The sequence below is a fragment of the Mercenaria mercenaria genome, chromosome 16 (genome assembly GCF_021730395.1).
Source record: "Mercenaria mercenaria strain notata chromosome 16, MADL_Memer_1, whole genome shotgun sequence".
In the NCBI taxonomy this organism is placed as follows: Eukaryota; Metazoa; Mollusca; class Bivalvia; order Venerida; family Veneridae; genus Mercenaria; species Mercenaria mercenaria.
Genome location: NC_069376.1, coordinates 71469777 through 71481942, shown reverse-complemented (window position 1 = coordinate 71481942; position 12166 = coordinate 71469777).

Sequence of the window (12166 nt, the reverse complement as noted above, 5' to 3'; positions counted from 1 at the left end):
TGATTTTATTTTAACAAAACTTGCACACAACTTGTATCACCATAAGATCTTGGTTCCTTTATTGAGCTGGCCAGATCCCATTATGGGTTCTAGAGTTATGGCCCCTGAAAGGGCCAAAATTAGCTATTTTGACCTTGTCCGCACAATAGCAGCTTTGTTTATGATTTAAGGTTTAGAAGGTTTATTTTCAGAAAGACCAAAGGTCACCGGCCCATACACAATTTTCCCTGCTTCAATGCATAATGTACATACATTGCCAAGTTTCTTACAACAGTTTTGTTTTCTGCTAGACATCAAAATATTAAACTTGTGTATATTTGGATCCTCGTAGTATTTTGCTTGCATATATTTTTGTCTAATATCAAGATAGTACAGACATATCAATACAAAAGTAGTATTCATCCTCCAAACTTCTGCCTCACAAAATACACATCCTATAATTTCTTGGAATTTCTATGTGTCTACCCTTTTCTATCATTTATGATTTGATTTTACCAAGCTTGCTCACAACTTGTATCACCATAAGATCTTGATTCCTTTTTTGAACTGGCTAAATTCCATAATGGGTTCCAGAGTTATGGTACCTAGCAGCTTCATTTATGATTTGACTTTGATCAAACTTGCACAAAACTTGTGTCACCATAAGATTTTTGTTCCTTTCTTGAACCGGCCAGATTCCATGATGGGTTCCAGAGTTATGGTCCCTGAAAGGACCAGAATTACCTAATTTGACCTTGTCTCCACAATAGCAGCTTCATTTATGGTTTTAACCAAACTTGCACACAACTGTATCACCATAAGATCTCGATTTCTTTTTTATACGCCCGAATGGATGTTTTATGTTATCACCTCGGTATCCGTCTGTCTGTCTGTCGGTTGGTTAGCAATTTGCTCTGTAACTCTTGAACCCCTTGAAGGATTTCAAAATAACCTGAAACTAATGTTCACCTCATTAAAACGACGTGTCGGATAGCTCACTTCAAGGTCAAGGTCACACTTAGGGGTCAAAGGTCATATGACTTTGTTTTGTGAGTAAATTGCTCTGCATTTGCGTTGCAATACAGTGCTCTGGTTTTATTTGGCAGATCCTTTTTTTGTTCACTTACAATGTTTTTAGCTCACCTGTCACAAAGTGACAAGGTGAACTTTTGTGATCGTGTGGCGTCCGTCGTCCGTAAACTTTTGCTTGTGACCACTCTAGAGGTCACATTTTTCATGGCATCTTTATGAAAATTGGTCAGAATGTTTACCTTGATGATATCTAGGTCAAGTTTGAAACTGGGTCACATGCGGTCCAAAACTAGGTCAGTAGGTCTAAAAATAGAGAATTCTTGTGACCTCTCTAGAGGCCATATTTTTCAATGGATCTTCATGAAAATTGGTCAGAATGTTAACCTTGATGATATCTATGTCACATTCGAAACTGGGTCACGTGCAATAAAAAACTAGGTCAGTAGGTTAAATAATAAAAAAACCTTGTGACCTCTCTAGAGGCCATATTTTTCATTGGATCTGTATGAAAATTAGTCAGAATGTTCATCTTGATGATATCAAGGTCAAGTTTGAAACTGGGTCACATGCGGTCAAAAACTAGGTCAGTAAGTAAAATAATAGAAAAACCTTGTGACCTCTCTAGAGGCCGTATTTTTCATGGGATCTGTATGAAAATTGGTCAAAATGTTCATCTTGATGATATCTAGGTCAAGTTTTGAAACGGGGTCAACTGTGGTCAAAAACTAGGTCAGTAGGTCAAATAATAGAAAATCCTTGTGACCTCTCTAGAGGTCATATTTTTCATGGCACCTGCATGAAAATTGGCCAGAATGTTCAACTTGATGATATCTAGGTCAAGTTTGAAACTGGGTCACGTCCGGTTCAAAACTAGGTCAGTAGGTCAAATAATAGAAAAAACCTTGTGACCTCTGTAGAAGCCATATTTTTCATGGGATCTGCATGAAAATTTGTCAGAATGTTCATCTTGATGATATCTGGGTCACGTGCGGTCAAAAACTAGGTCAGTAGGTCAAATAATAGAAAAACCTTGTGACCTCTGTAGAGGCCATATTTTTCATGGGATCTGCATGAAAATTGGTGAGAATGTCAGCTTGATAATATCTAGGTCAAGTTTGAAACTGGGTCCCATGCAGTCAAAAACTAGGTCAGTAGGTCAAATAATAGAAAAACCTTGTGACCACTCTAAAGGCCATATTTTTCATGGGATCTGTATGAAAGTTGGTCTGAATGTTCATCTTGATGATATCTAGGTCAAGTTTGAAACCGGGTCAACTGCGGTCAAAAACTAGGTCACTAGGTCTAAGCATAGAAGACCTTTTGACCTCTCTAGAGGCCATATTTTTCAATGGATCTGCATGAAAATTGGTGAGAATGTTCACCTTGATGATATCTATGTCAAGTTCGAAACTGGGTCACGTGCGGTCAAAAACTAGGTCAGTAGATCTAAAAATAGAAAAACCTTGTGACCTCTCTGGAGGCCATTTTTCATGAGATCTTCATGAAAATTGGTGAGAATGTTCACCTTGATGATATCTAGGACAAGTACAAAACTGGGTCACATGCCTTCAAAAACTAGGTCATTATGTCAAATATAGAACAACCTTGTGACCTCTCTAGAGGCCATATTTTTCAATGGATCTTCATGAAAATTGGTCAGAATAAACGACGTCATACTCAGTTCATGTGGGGACAGGTGAGCGATTCAGGACCATCATTGTCCTCTTGTTTTATTCACTTCCCTTTTATGTTACTATAAATAGCTTATTTAGTACCTTTTTAGCTCACCTGTCACGAAGTGACAAGGTGAGCTATTGTGACCGCTTGATGTCCGTTGTGCGTAGTCTGTCAAGAATTTCTAAAAAAAAAATTCTTCTTGAAAAGCACTGGGCAGAATTACACCAAACTTCACAGGAATGATCCTTGGATGCCCCCCTTTCAAAAAATTGAATTCCATGCAGAACTCTGGTTGCCATGGCCACTGAAACGAAAAACTTGAAAAAAATCTGGTCTAAAACCACAGGGCCTAGGGCTTTGGTATCTGGTATGTACATCATCTAATGGTCTTCTACCAAAATTGTTCAAATTATCCCCCTAGGGTCAAATATGGTCCCGCCCCAGAGGTCACATGGTTTATATAGACTTATATAGGGAAAACTTTGAAAATCTTCTTGTACAAAACCACATGGCCTAGGGCTTTGATATTTGGTATGTAGCATCATCTAGTGGTCCTCTACCAAGATTGTTCAAATTATTCCCCTAGGGTCAAATATGACCCCATCCCAGGGGTCCCAAGTTTTACATAGACTTATGTAGGAAAAAAAGTTTAAAAATCTTCTTGTCTGAAACCACAACACTTAGGCCTTTAATATATGGTTTGTAGCATTGTTTTATGGTCCATTGTTCAAATTGTACCCCTTGGGTGAAGAGGCCCTGGGGGTCCCAAGATTTATATAGACTTATATAGGAAAAACTTTAAAAATCTTCTTGTCTAAAACAATACGACCTAGGCTTTTGATATTTGGTATAATGCATTGTCTAGTAGTCCTCTACCAAAATTATTCAAATTATGCCCCTGGGGTTAAAAGCGGCCCCGCCCTGGGGTCACTTAGTTATCATGTGAGTTACATAGGAAAAATACTTAAAAATCATCTGATCCTATTTCCAAGACCGTTTAATTATAATTACCTGATGACCCCAAGTAATATGATGTCACTTGACTGTTACCTTGACCTACTTTCTTGTTTTTTAAGATAAAGCCTTGAAATTTTGTAAATATACAGTTTTGCACACAAATCGTGACACTGAATTTCATTGACCATGAATGTGACCTACTGATTTTCTTAATATTTTATCATCAGTTTGACACTTGAAACATGTAGCTCATATTACTCCGGTGAGCGATCCAGGGTCATCATGATTCATGACCCTCTTGTTTATTATTGTCCGTAGGGAAAAAGCCAGGCAACTTTTCTGTGGTACAACATTGATGGAACCTCCAATTTTTAGGTGTATTTTGACATATCTGTACCTTGTAAGATGATTTTTTTTTTTATTTTGGTTAAATTTCTTCCCTTTGATCTTCCTGTCCTTTGGACTTCATGTATGAAACTACTGGCCTGTGTTCAAAATGATTTTATTTAAAGTAACTCTAAGAAAATGTTACCTCTATGTTCTCATGATTCTTTTGATTGATCCTGATTATATTTTTACCTTCTTGTCCTAAGTGCAATGATAATAGGTGAGCGATACATGGCTATAATGGCCCTCTTGTTTATCAACTGTCAGATCATGCATGTTAAATGAAAGTACTGCAGCAACATATAATACAAAAGGTACTATACAGAATTTTTTTCTGGCTGTTTATATTTACTTGTGAAATATAAGCGATATATTTGACAGAATTATTATAGGTAAATAATAAAAAAAGTTATATAATTTCATACGTTCTGTTGTATATACTGTAATAAAAGATTGTCGTCTTATGAATATTGCTTTTTTAACGATAAAAATTGTTTTCCCATTATATTTGCTTTGTCTATGTTAATGATGGAAATGTTTCCAAATAAGTGCAGTTTCAGTAGTTGTTATTGGACGAGTTAAGTTGAATGATAGCATTAGAGCACTTCGCAAACATAATACTGTTTAATCAACGAGTTCTATAACTAAATGCATTTTAATCAAAACAAAATTTGAGAACTCTTTTATCACATAAAAGTTAGAAAATACGATCTACTTTGACTCCAGTACTATAATCCTGGTACAATAAACAATGAAGACATAAAGTATAAGAAGTAATGAAACTTCTAATATGAAAACGTGTAAATCTAACGCGTGGTATGATGAAGAGTGCGTCATGCTAAAAAACATGTATAAAAATGCGTTAAAGCAGTATAATAGTTGCTTGTCCGAACAAAATAGAATACAAGTATGTAACCAGCGTAAGCATTATAAGTATACTGTGCGCAAGAAAAAGCGTGCCTACAAATTAAGGAAAAGTAGGGAACTAACTGAACTAAGAAAAAGTAAACCGCGTGATTTTTGGAAATATTTTAAAGCTAAAAGCCAAAAAGACGATACAAATATATCAGTTGAAGAGTTTAAAACATATTTTTCTGATTTATTTAGTAATTTTCCGACTGCTGTCATAAATGAAGTTGAGGAATTCAATGACAATGATATTAACATAACCGACCCCGCCTTCGTGGAACTTAATTTGCCTATTACACAAACCGAGGTAGTTGCAGCTATTAAGCGGCTTAAGCGTAACAAGTCTCCGTGCCCCAATGATAACCTCCTGAATGAATACTTGATCGAATCTGTTGATATACTGGGAGGGCATATTACGGATCTTATTAATAAAATTTTAGATGCTCGGTATTTCCCGGATATATGGGCTGAGGGGTTTATTATACCTATCCACAAGAAAGGGGATAAAAACAACACGAATAACTACAGGGGTATTACACTGTTGAGTAACCTGGGAAAGTTGTTCACCGGAATTTTAACAACACGAGTTGAAAAATGGTTTGAAAAATACAATATATTGTCGGATTCCCAGTTTGGCTTTCGTAAAGGTTGCAGCACAGTCGACGCTATTTTTGCGTTACATAATCTAATCGAGCATACCCTTTCACAAGGTTTCCGTTTACCATGCGTGTTCGTAGATCTACAAAAGGCATTCGACTCTGTCTATCGACAAGCGCTTTGGTTTAAATTATATCATTTAGGACTAGATGGAAAAGTGTTGAAAATGTTTAAAGCAATGTATTCTATAGTCAAATCGTGTGTAAAGCACTGCGATTTATATTCTGATTTTTTCAATATATCGATTGGCTTAAGGCAAGGTCTAAATAATTCGCCGGTGTTGTTTGCCCTATTCCTGGAAGATCTTGAACTGTTTTTACAGGGCACCAATACATCAGGGTTATCTCTATATGACATGTGTGTTATTATACTTTTATTCGCCGATGACATGGTTATTTTTGGTAATTCGGTAGAAGATTTACAGACAAGTTTGAATAAGTTATATGAGTATTGTCAGTACTGGGGACTTCAGGTTAATACAAGTAAAACTAAAGTTGTAGTCTTTCGTAGAAGGGGCCCGGTCAAACAAAATGAAATATGGCATTACAATAATGAGCCACTCGAAATAGTAAACGATTTCAATTACTTAGGCGTGGTGTTCAATTATACGGGATCTTTTAATCTTAACAACCAGTATGTTGTCGGTAAAGCGCTAAAAGCCTTAAATATTCTTTTAAGAAATATCAACAAATATGACCTTAACCCGTCAATATCACTGCAATTATTTGACTCCTTTGTAGGATCCATTCTAAATTACGCATGTCCGGTCTGGGGTTTTACTAAATCAAAGGAGATAGAACGAGTACACCTAAAATTCTGCAAAGCCATATTAGGTGTTAAGCTAAGTACAAGTAATGCTGCTGTATACGGGGAATTAGGGAGGTACCCGTTATTCGTAACTAGATATATACAAATAATTAAGTACTGGTTCAAACTGATCACCACCGATAATATCATATTGAAAAATATATATCTGAATGCCTGTAGTAAATGTGATAACGGTGTTAATAACTGGGCCAGTAAGGTAAAAACGTTTTTGCATAATCTAGGATTTGCTGAAGTATGGGATTTCCCCCAAAGTGTTGAAATAAATTTATTTTTACCGATATTCAAGCAAAGATTAATAGATTGTTACTTGCAGCAGTGGCGTACTGACATAAGAAATAATAGCGTGTTAACACATTTATATTTTTATATTAAAGAAGATTTCTGCTTTGAAAAATACCTCAAACTATTTCAAAGTAAAACTTTCAGGTCTGCTTTGACGCGACTTCGTGTATCTGCTCACAGGCTCCGTATTGAGTCTGGGAGGTATGGTAGAAACCGTCTAGAACGTCATGAAAGAATATGTCAGTTTTGCGATTTAAACGATGTCGAAGACGAGTACCACTTCATTTTGAAGTGTAAAGCATATGAGCAGTTAAGAAGTCAGCTTATTAAACGTTATTATTATACCCGCCCTAGCATGCTCAAGTTTACGCTATTGTTACAGTCCGAAAACAAGTCCATTTTACTTAATTTATGTAAATTTATTGTAAAAGCAAATAATAGTCGAAATGAACTATCTACTCACCTGTAGATTACCAGTTAGCAAATAGAGTAAATATATCTTAAGAGAACTTTTATATTTCCTATATGATTAAGCATCTCACAGAGTTTAAATTGGAAAACATATCTCATTTTCGCTTTAATTCTGTTCATTCTCCACTTTGTATGATGAATTAAGGATTAAGTTAATAACTTCTAAATATTTCTTCTTTTTCAGCTCAGCACATTTGTATTGCTTTGATGGAATTATGTCTCTATTTTATATTGCAAAAGTTTTCCATATGTGTTGTCATAATATTAGCCAATTTCATTGTATGCGTGACCTCTAAAATTGTATTATGTAAATCATGTTTAACAATGTACCTGTAGTGTACTCGTTAATAAACTTTCTGTTCTGTTCTGTTCTTCTGTTCTATAATTTGGCTACCCAGCCTAAGCTTACAGATAGTGCAAGTAATGACCAATCTGACAAAACAAACAACAACATGATTATGATCAATTGAAGTCTTTCAGTTTGTCGATAGCGTACAAATTGGTTTTATCTTATAATTGTGATATATGCACGGCTGTGCAAAATTAGTTTCATGAAAATATTATAGTTCATGAAATACATGTATATGTCCATACTTGAATATTCTGTTTCATATTTTATGTAATTAACCTTTTTAATGCATGAAGTAGTGTATACTAAGGTTCAGTGTGACACATATTTTGATAAATGATAAATCAAAATTGTGTGAGTAATGGATTAAAATTGCATAGATATATGAAATTTATTAAATATGTTACTGAGTTTTGAGTTGTGTTATGATTACACACTTTCCAACGATTGGTTACTCCTTGTATCCACACATATCCAGCACGGGTAATATTTGTCTGAACAAGTGTGATATTCACAAGGGCAATATTCATATAAAAAAAAGAGTTATTTTCTTATGTACTAGGACAATATTCATACGTGCAAGGGCAAAGCTGTCATGTACAAGGCAATACTCTAATGTACAAGGGTAATATGTAAATGTGTCAGGGTAATATTCACACGTACAGGGGCAATTATAAAATAATCCATGTGTTCAACGCAGACTTTCGGAGTAAACTTACAACAAAGAAATCAAGTAATGAGTGTGATTGATTTATGCTCAATGAAGTACATCAAATAGTTTTTTTTTATCATTTTGAAAAATAATTTATCCTACGGCCTAACTGAAGGGTTTAACGTTTATATTCAGTTTTCTTTATCGTATATTCTATATCATTAGTTTACAAAAAAAGCCGACCGTTTGCTTTACCACTTTTACTTTTATTACCCGGAAGGGATTTTGGCGTAAAATAAACGTAACTTTAGATAAGTTACATATTCCCGCAGTTTCCTAGACACAAATGACTTTTGCTGAACTGTTGCACCTATCTATTATGTTACTGTTACTGCGATGACATGGTATTAAGGAAGTTCTGCACGTTTGGTTAACCAGAAGTGATGGCGAAACGACAGTTATCTGGAAAACGCAAAATAAAGCCTGGATTCGGCGTATGGAAATGAAAATCACTTTATGAATTAATAACAGCTTGTCAGTAAATTTATTACAAAGGCACCAATACTATCTTTCTTAATCAAAACATCTGACATGTTAGATAATTCAAAATAATGTCTTAAAATTAACTTGAAAAGTGCGGCTCACTTTAATAATGGTCAAATATTATAAAGATAAGCACACGGACCTATACATTTATTTTCACCACATTCAAGGACATATGTTTATTTACAACTGTGAGAATTTTCATTAAAATCTACTTTGTAGAAAAATTTCTATTCACGAAAATGTTACGGAAAATGCGAGTTTCCCATAGTCTCTTATTGTGAAAAATTGTGTGAGGTCCAAATTTTTCAAAAAAAAGTGGAGCAAGCGACCCTACATTTTTCATGTGCTAAATTTTCTAGGTATGTTCAGAAGTTTTGAAAGATCAGAGTTTAATCAAGTATTATATTGTAGTAAAAATATTTATCCGATCGTGCAGCACTACCTGAATGTCGTAGTCAACCTCGACACTACAAGGCTATTGCGCGATATGAATGAGGGTCTGCCTACTGCGACAGCACTACAACACAATGTGACAGCATGACAACACGATGCGACAGCTTGAAAAATTGATGTCTTAACACGATGTTAATATCCTATCGCATTGTATTGCCGTGCTATTGCATTAAATTGTGTTTACGTGCAGTTGCATGGTGTAGTTGTCCAGTCACATTGTGTTATCATGTTGTTGCTATGTTGCATTGTGTTATCGTGCTGTGGCATCATGTTGTTGCTATGTTGCATTGTGTTATCGTGCTGTGATGTTGCATTGTGTTATCGTGCTGTGATGTTGCATTGTGTTATCGTGCTGTTGCATTGTGTTATCGTGATGTTGCATTGTGTTATCGTGCTGTGGCATCGTGATATTGCATTGTGTTATCGTGATGTTGCATTGTGTTATCGTGCTGTGTTATCGTGATGTTGCATTGTGTTATCGTGATGTTGCATTGTGTTATCGTGATGTTGCATTGTGTTATCGTGCTGTGGCATCGTGATGTTGCATTGTGTTATCGTGCTTTGGCATCGTGATGTTGTATTGTGTTATCGTGCTGTGATGTTGCATTGTTTTATCGTGCTGTGGCATCGTGCTGTTGCGATGTTGCATTGTGTTATCGCGATGTTGCATTGTGTTATCGTGCTGTGGCATCGTGATGTTGCATTGTGTTATCATGCTGTGGCATCGTGTTGTTGCAATATTGCATTGTGTTATCGTGCTGTGGCATCGTGATGTTGCAATATTGCATTTTGTCATTGTAGTATCGAACTTGCCTCTGCATGGGTAGACAGTACGACAGTGCGTGTCAGATTTCAGTTATGTACCGGTACTAACAATTTAATGCTGCCTGAATATCTGAACACTTTGCGACATCTCATTAAAATAAATTTATTAATAATATCTTGGCTGAATAACACATCATTTTCGAATTAATATTGGCAGCGATTGTATAAAGACTACTTTTTTACTGGATCTGCCCATGTATCAACTGGGGAAAAAATATGTTAGTAAAAACAAGCCAATTCACATGCTGTTAATACACAATTTTATAATCTTTGAAATGCTTTTCCAGGGATGGACATATACCATTGAGCAGACAGAAATCTAGTATCTGTGTTTTGTTTCTTCAAGAATGACCTCTTAGTAGCAAAAAAAAAAAAAACGCAAAAAAACGCCAACTTATCATTAGTATGTTTTGCTGCATCAGTTAACAACCCAAAACACGCTACCTCAAACATTGTACTTACTCGCTTCTTCCCCCACTATCCATTCATTCATTTTTAACATCAGCGCCATATCATATCGGGAGCGGGGCTTTCATGAAATGATAGCGACAGCACACGTTTGTTTTGTGTATTAACGAATGAGAAATCGTTTAGATATGTTGTGACATTGTACATGGATATATGTCTATGTCACATACATTCAAGCTGCTGAATGCAGTACATCGTGTATTATCCCTACATTATAGTTAGGAGAGGGGTTTGTATGGGGGGGGGCGTTATTTCAGTATCTTGGTTCATCTAATTTTGTTTTCTTATATTACGCCTCTGACCTTCTCTGCGGTTTTGCATTAAATTTCCTTTACCTGTTTTCATGTCTTTGACCACATTTCAATATAGCACTAGGTTTGAATGAATTAATATGTCTCCCTTTACTTTGCCATTGTATTTTTGTTTATTTTATGACTAAGAAAAGCAAAACAAAAGACAGTAACAGTTTAATAATAGAAGAAATGGTTGCAATAAAAATGTTACACTAGGAATTGTGCGATAACCCAGGTTCAGGGTTGGGGGTCAACGTATTTTGCAAATTGCTGCTTTTAGGTGAGAAAAATACTGGTTGCAGTTCAAAATGGTGTCCTTTGTTTACTTTTCGACGTAACAGAGGACACATTTTGCAGTGGTATGTGTGTTTCTCATACAAAAATTTTCAAACGATAACACCCAGTCGGTGGCCATATAAATTATCTTCACTCGGCTTTTGGTCTTATATGTGTATCTTTGTTAAAAAGTTATTGAAGGTACAGTTATAGTTTGTACTGACGAAAAAAACTCGTAGCCTTGAATCAGAAAATGTAATTACTGTACAAAATGAACACTTTACAGAATATTTATTGATTTGGACATATATGAGCCGCGCCATGAGAAAACCAACATAGTGGCTTTGCAACCAGCATGGATCCAGACCAGCCTGCGCATCCGCGCAGTCTGGTCAGGATCCATGCTGTTCACTAACAGTTTCTCCAATTCCAATAGGCTTTAAAAGCGAACAGCATGGAGCCTGACCAGACTGTGCGGATTGGCAGGCTGGTCTGGATCCATGCTGGTCGCACACCCACTATGTTGGTTTTCACATGGCACGGCTCATATATAGATTTATACTGTAATGGAAGATTTTTATGTGCTACTTCTAAAACCTCCAACAGGTGAACTACATGGCGTTTTTAAATCTATATCCACACCTAAAATGTTTTCACAATCTCGACTTGTTGTCTGTGTCACCTTTTTCCTCCAGCATTAGGAATGCTGAACTTCCCATGATAACACTGTCACACATGGTCTCACGAAGATATTGCATTTCACATTTAATAATGTTCTGTAACACTGCTAGGGACTTGAATACTAAATCATTACCACCAAGGTGTATGAATATAATAACAGGACTCTTCATTAAGCAGAACATTGCATCAACTTGAATGAAGGAATTATTCCGAGACATACACCTTACTGCCAACCAACATTATGATCTTCTGTGTTCCGCTTCTTTATTTCTAAGCTTGGATGTAGAAGATGATGGAATCCCCTAATATCCCGATATCTGTGAAAATATTATAAACTGAACTTATCTGAGTGCCTTTAATTAGATTGGTGTATACGTAAGTTGTAAGCCTCAATGGACCAACACTCCATAGCTTTAACACATTTGAGTAAGAGTGCAGTACCTT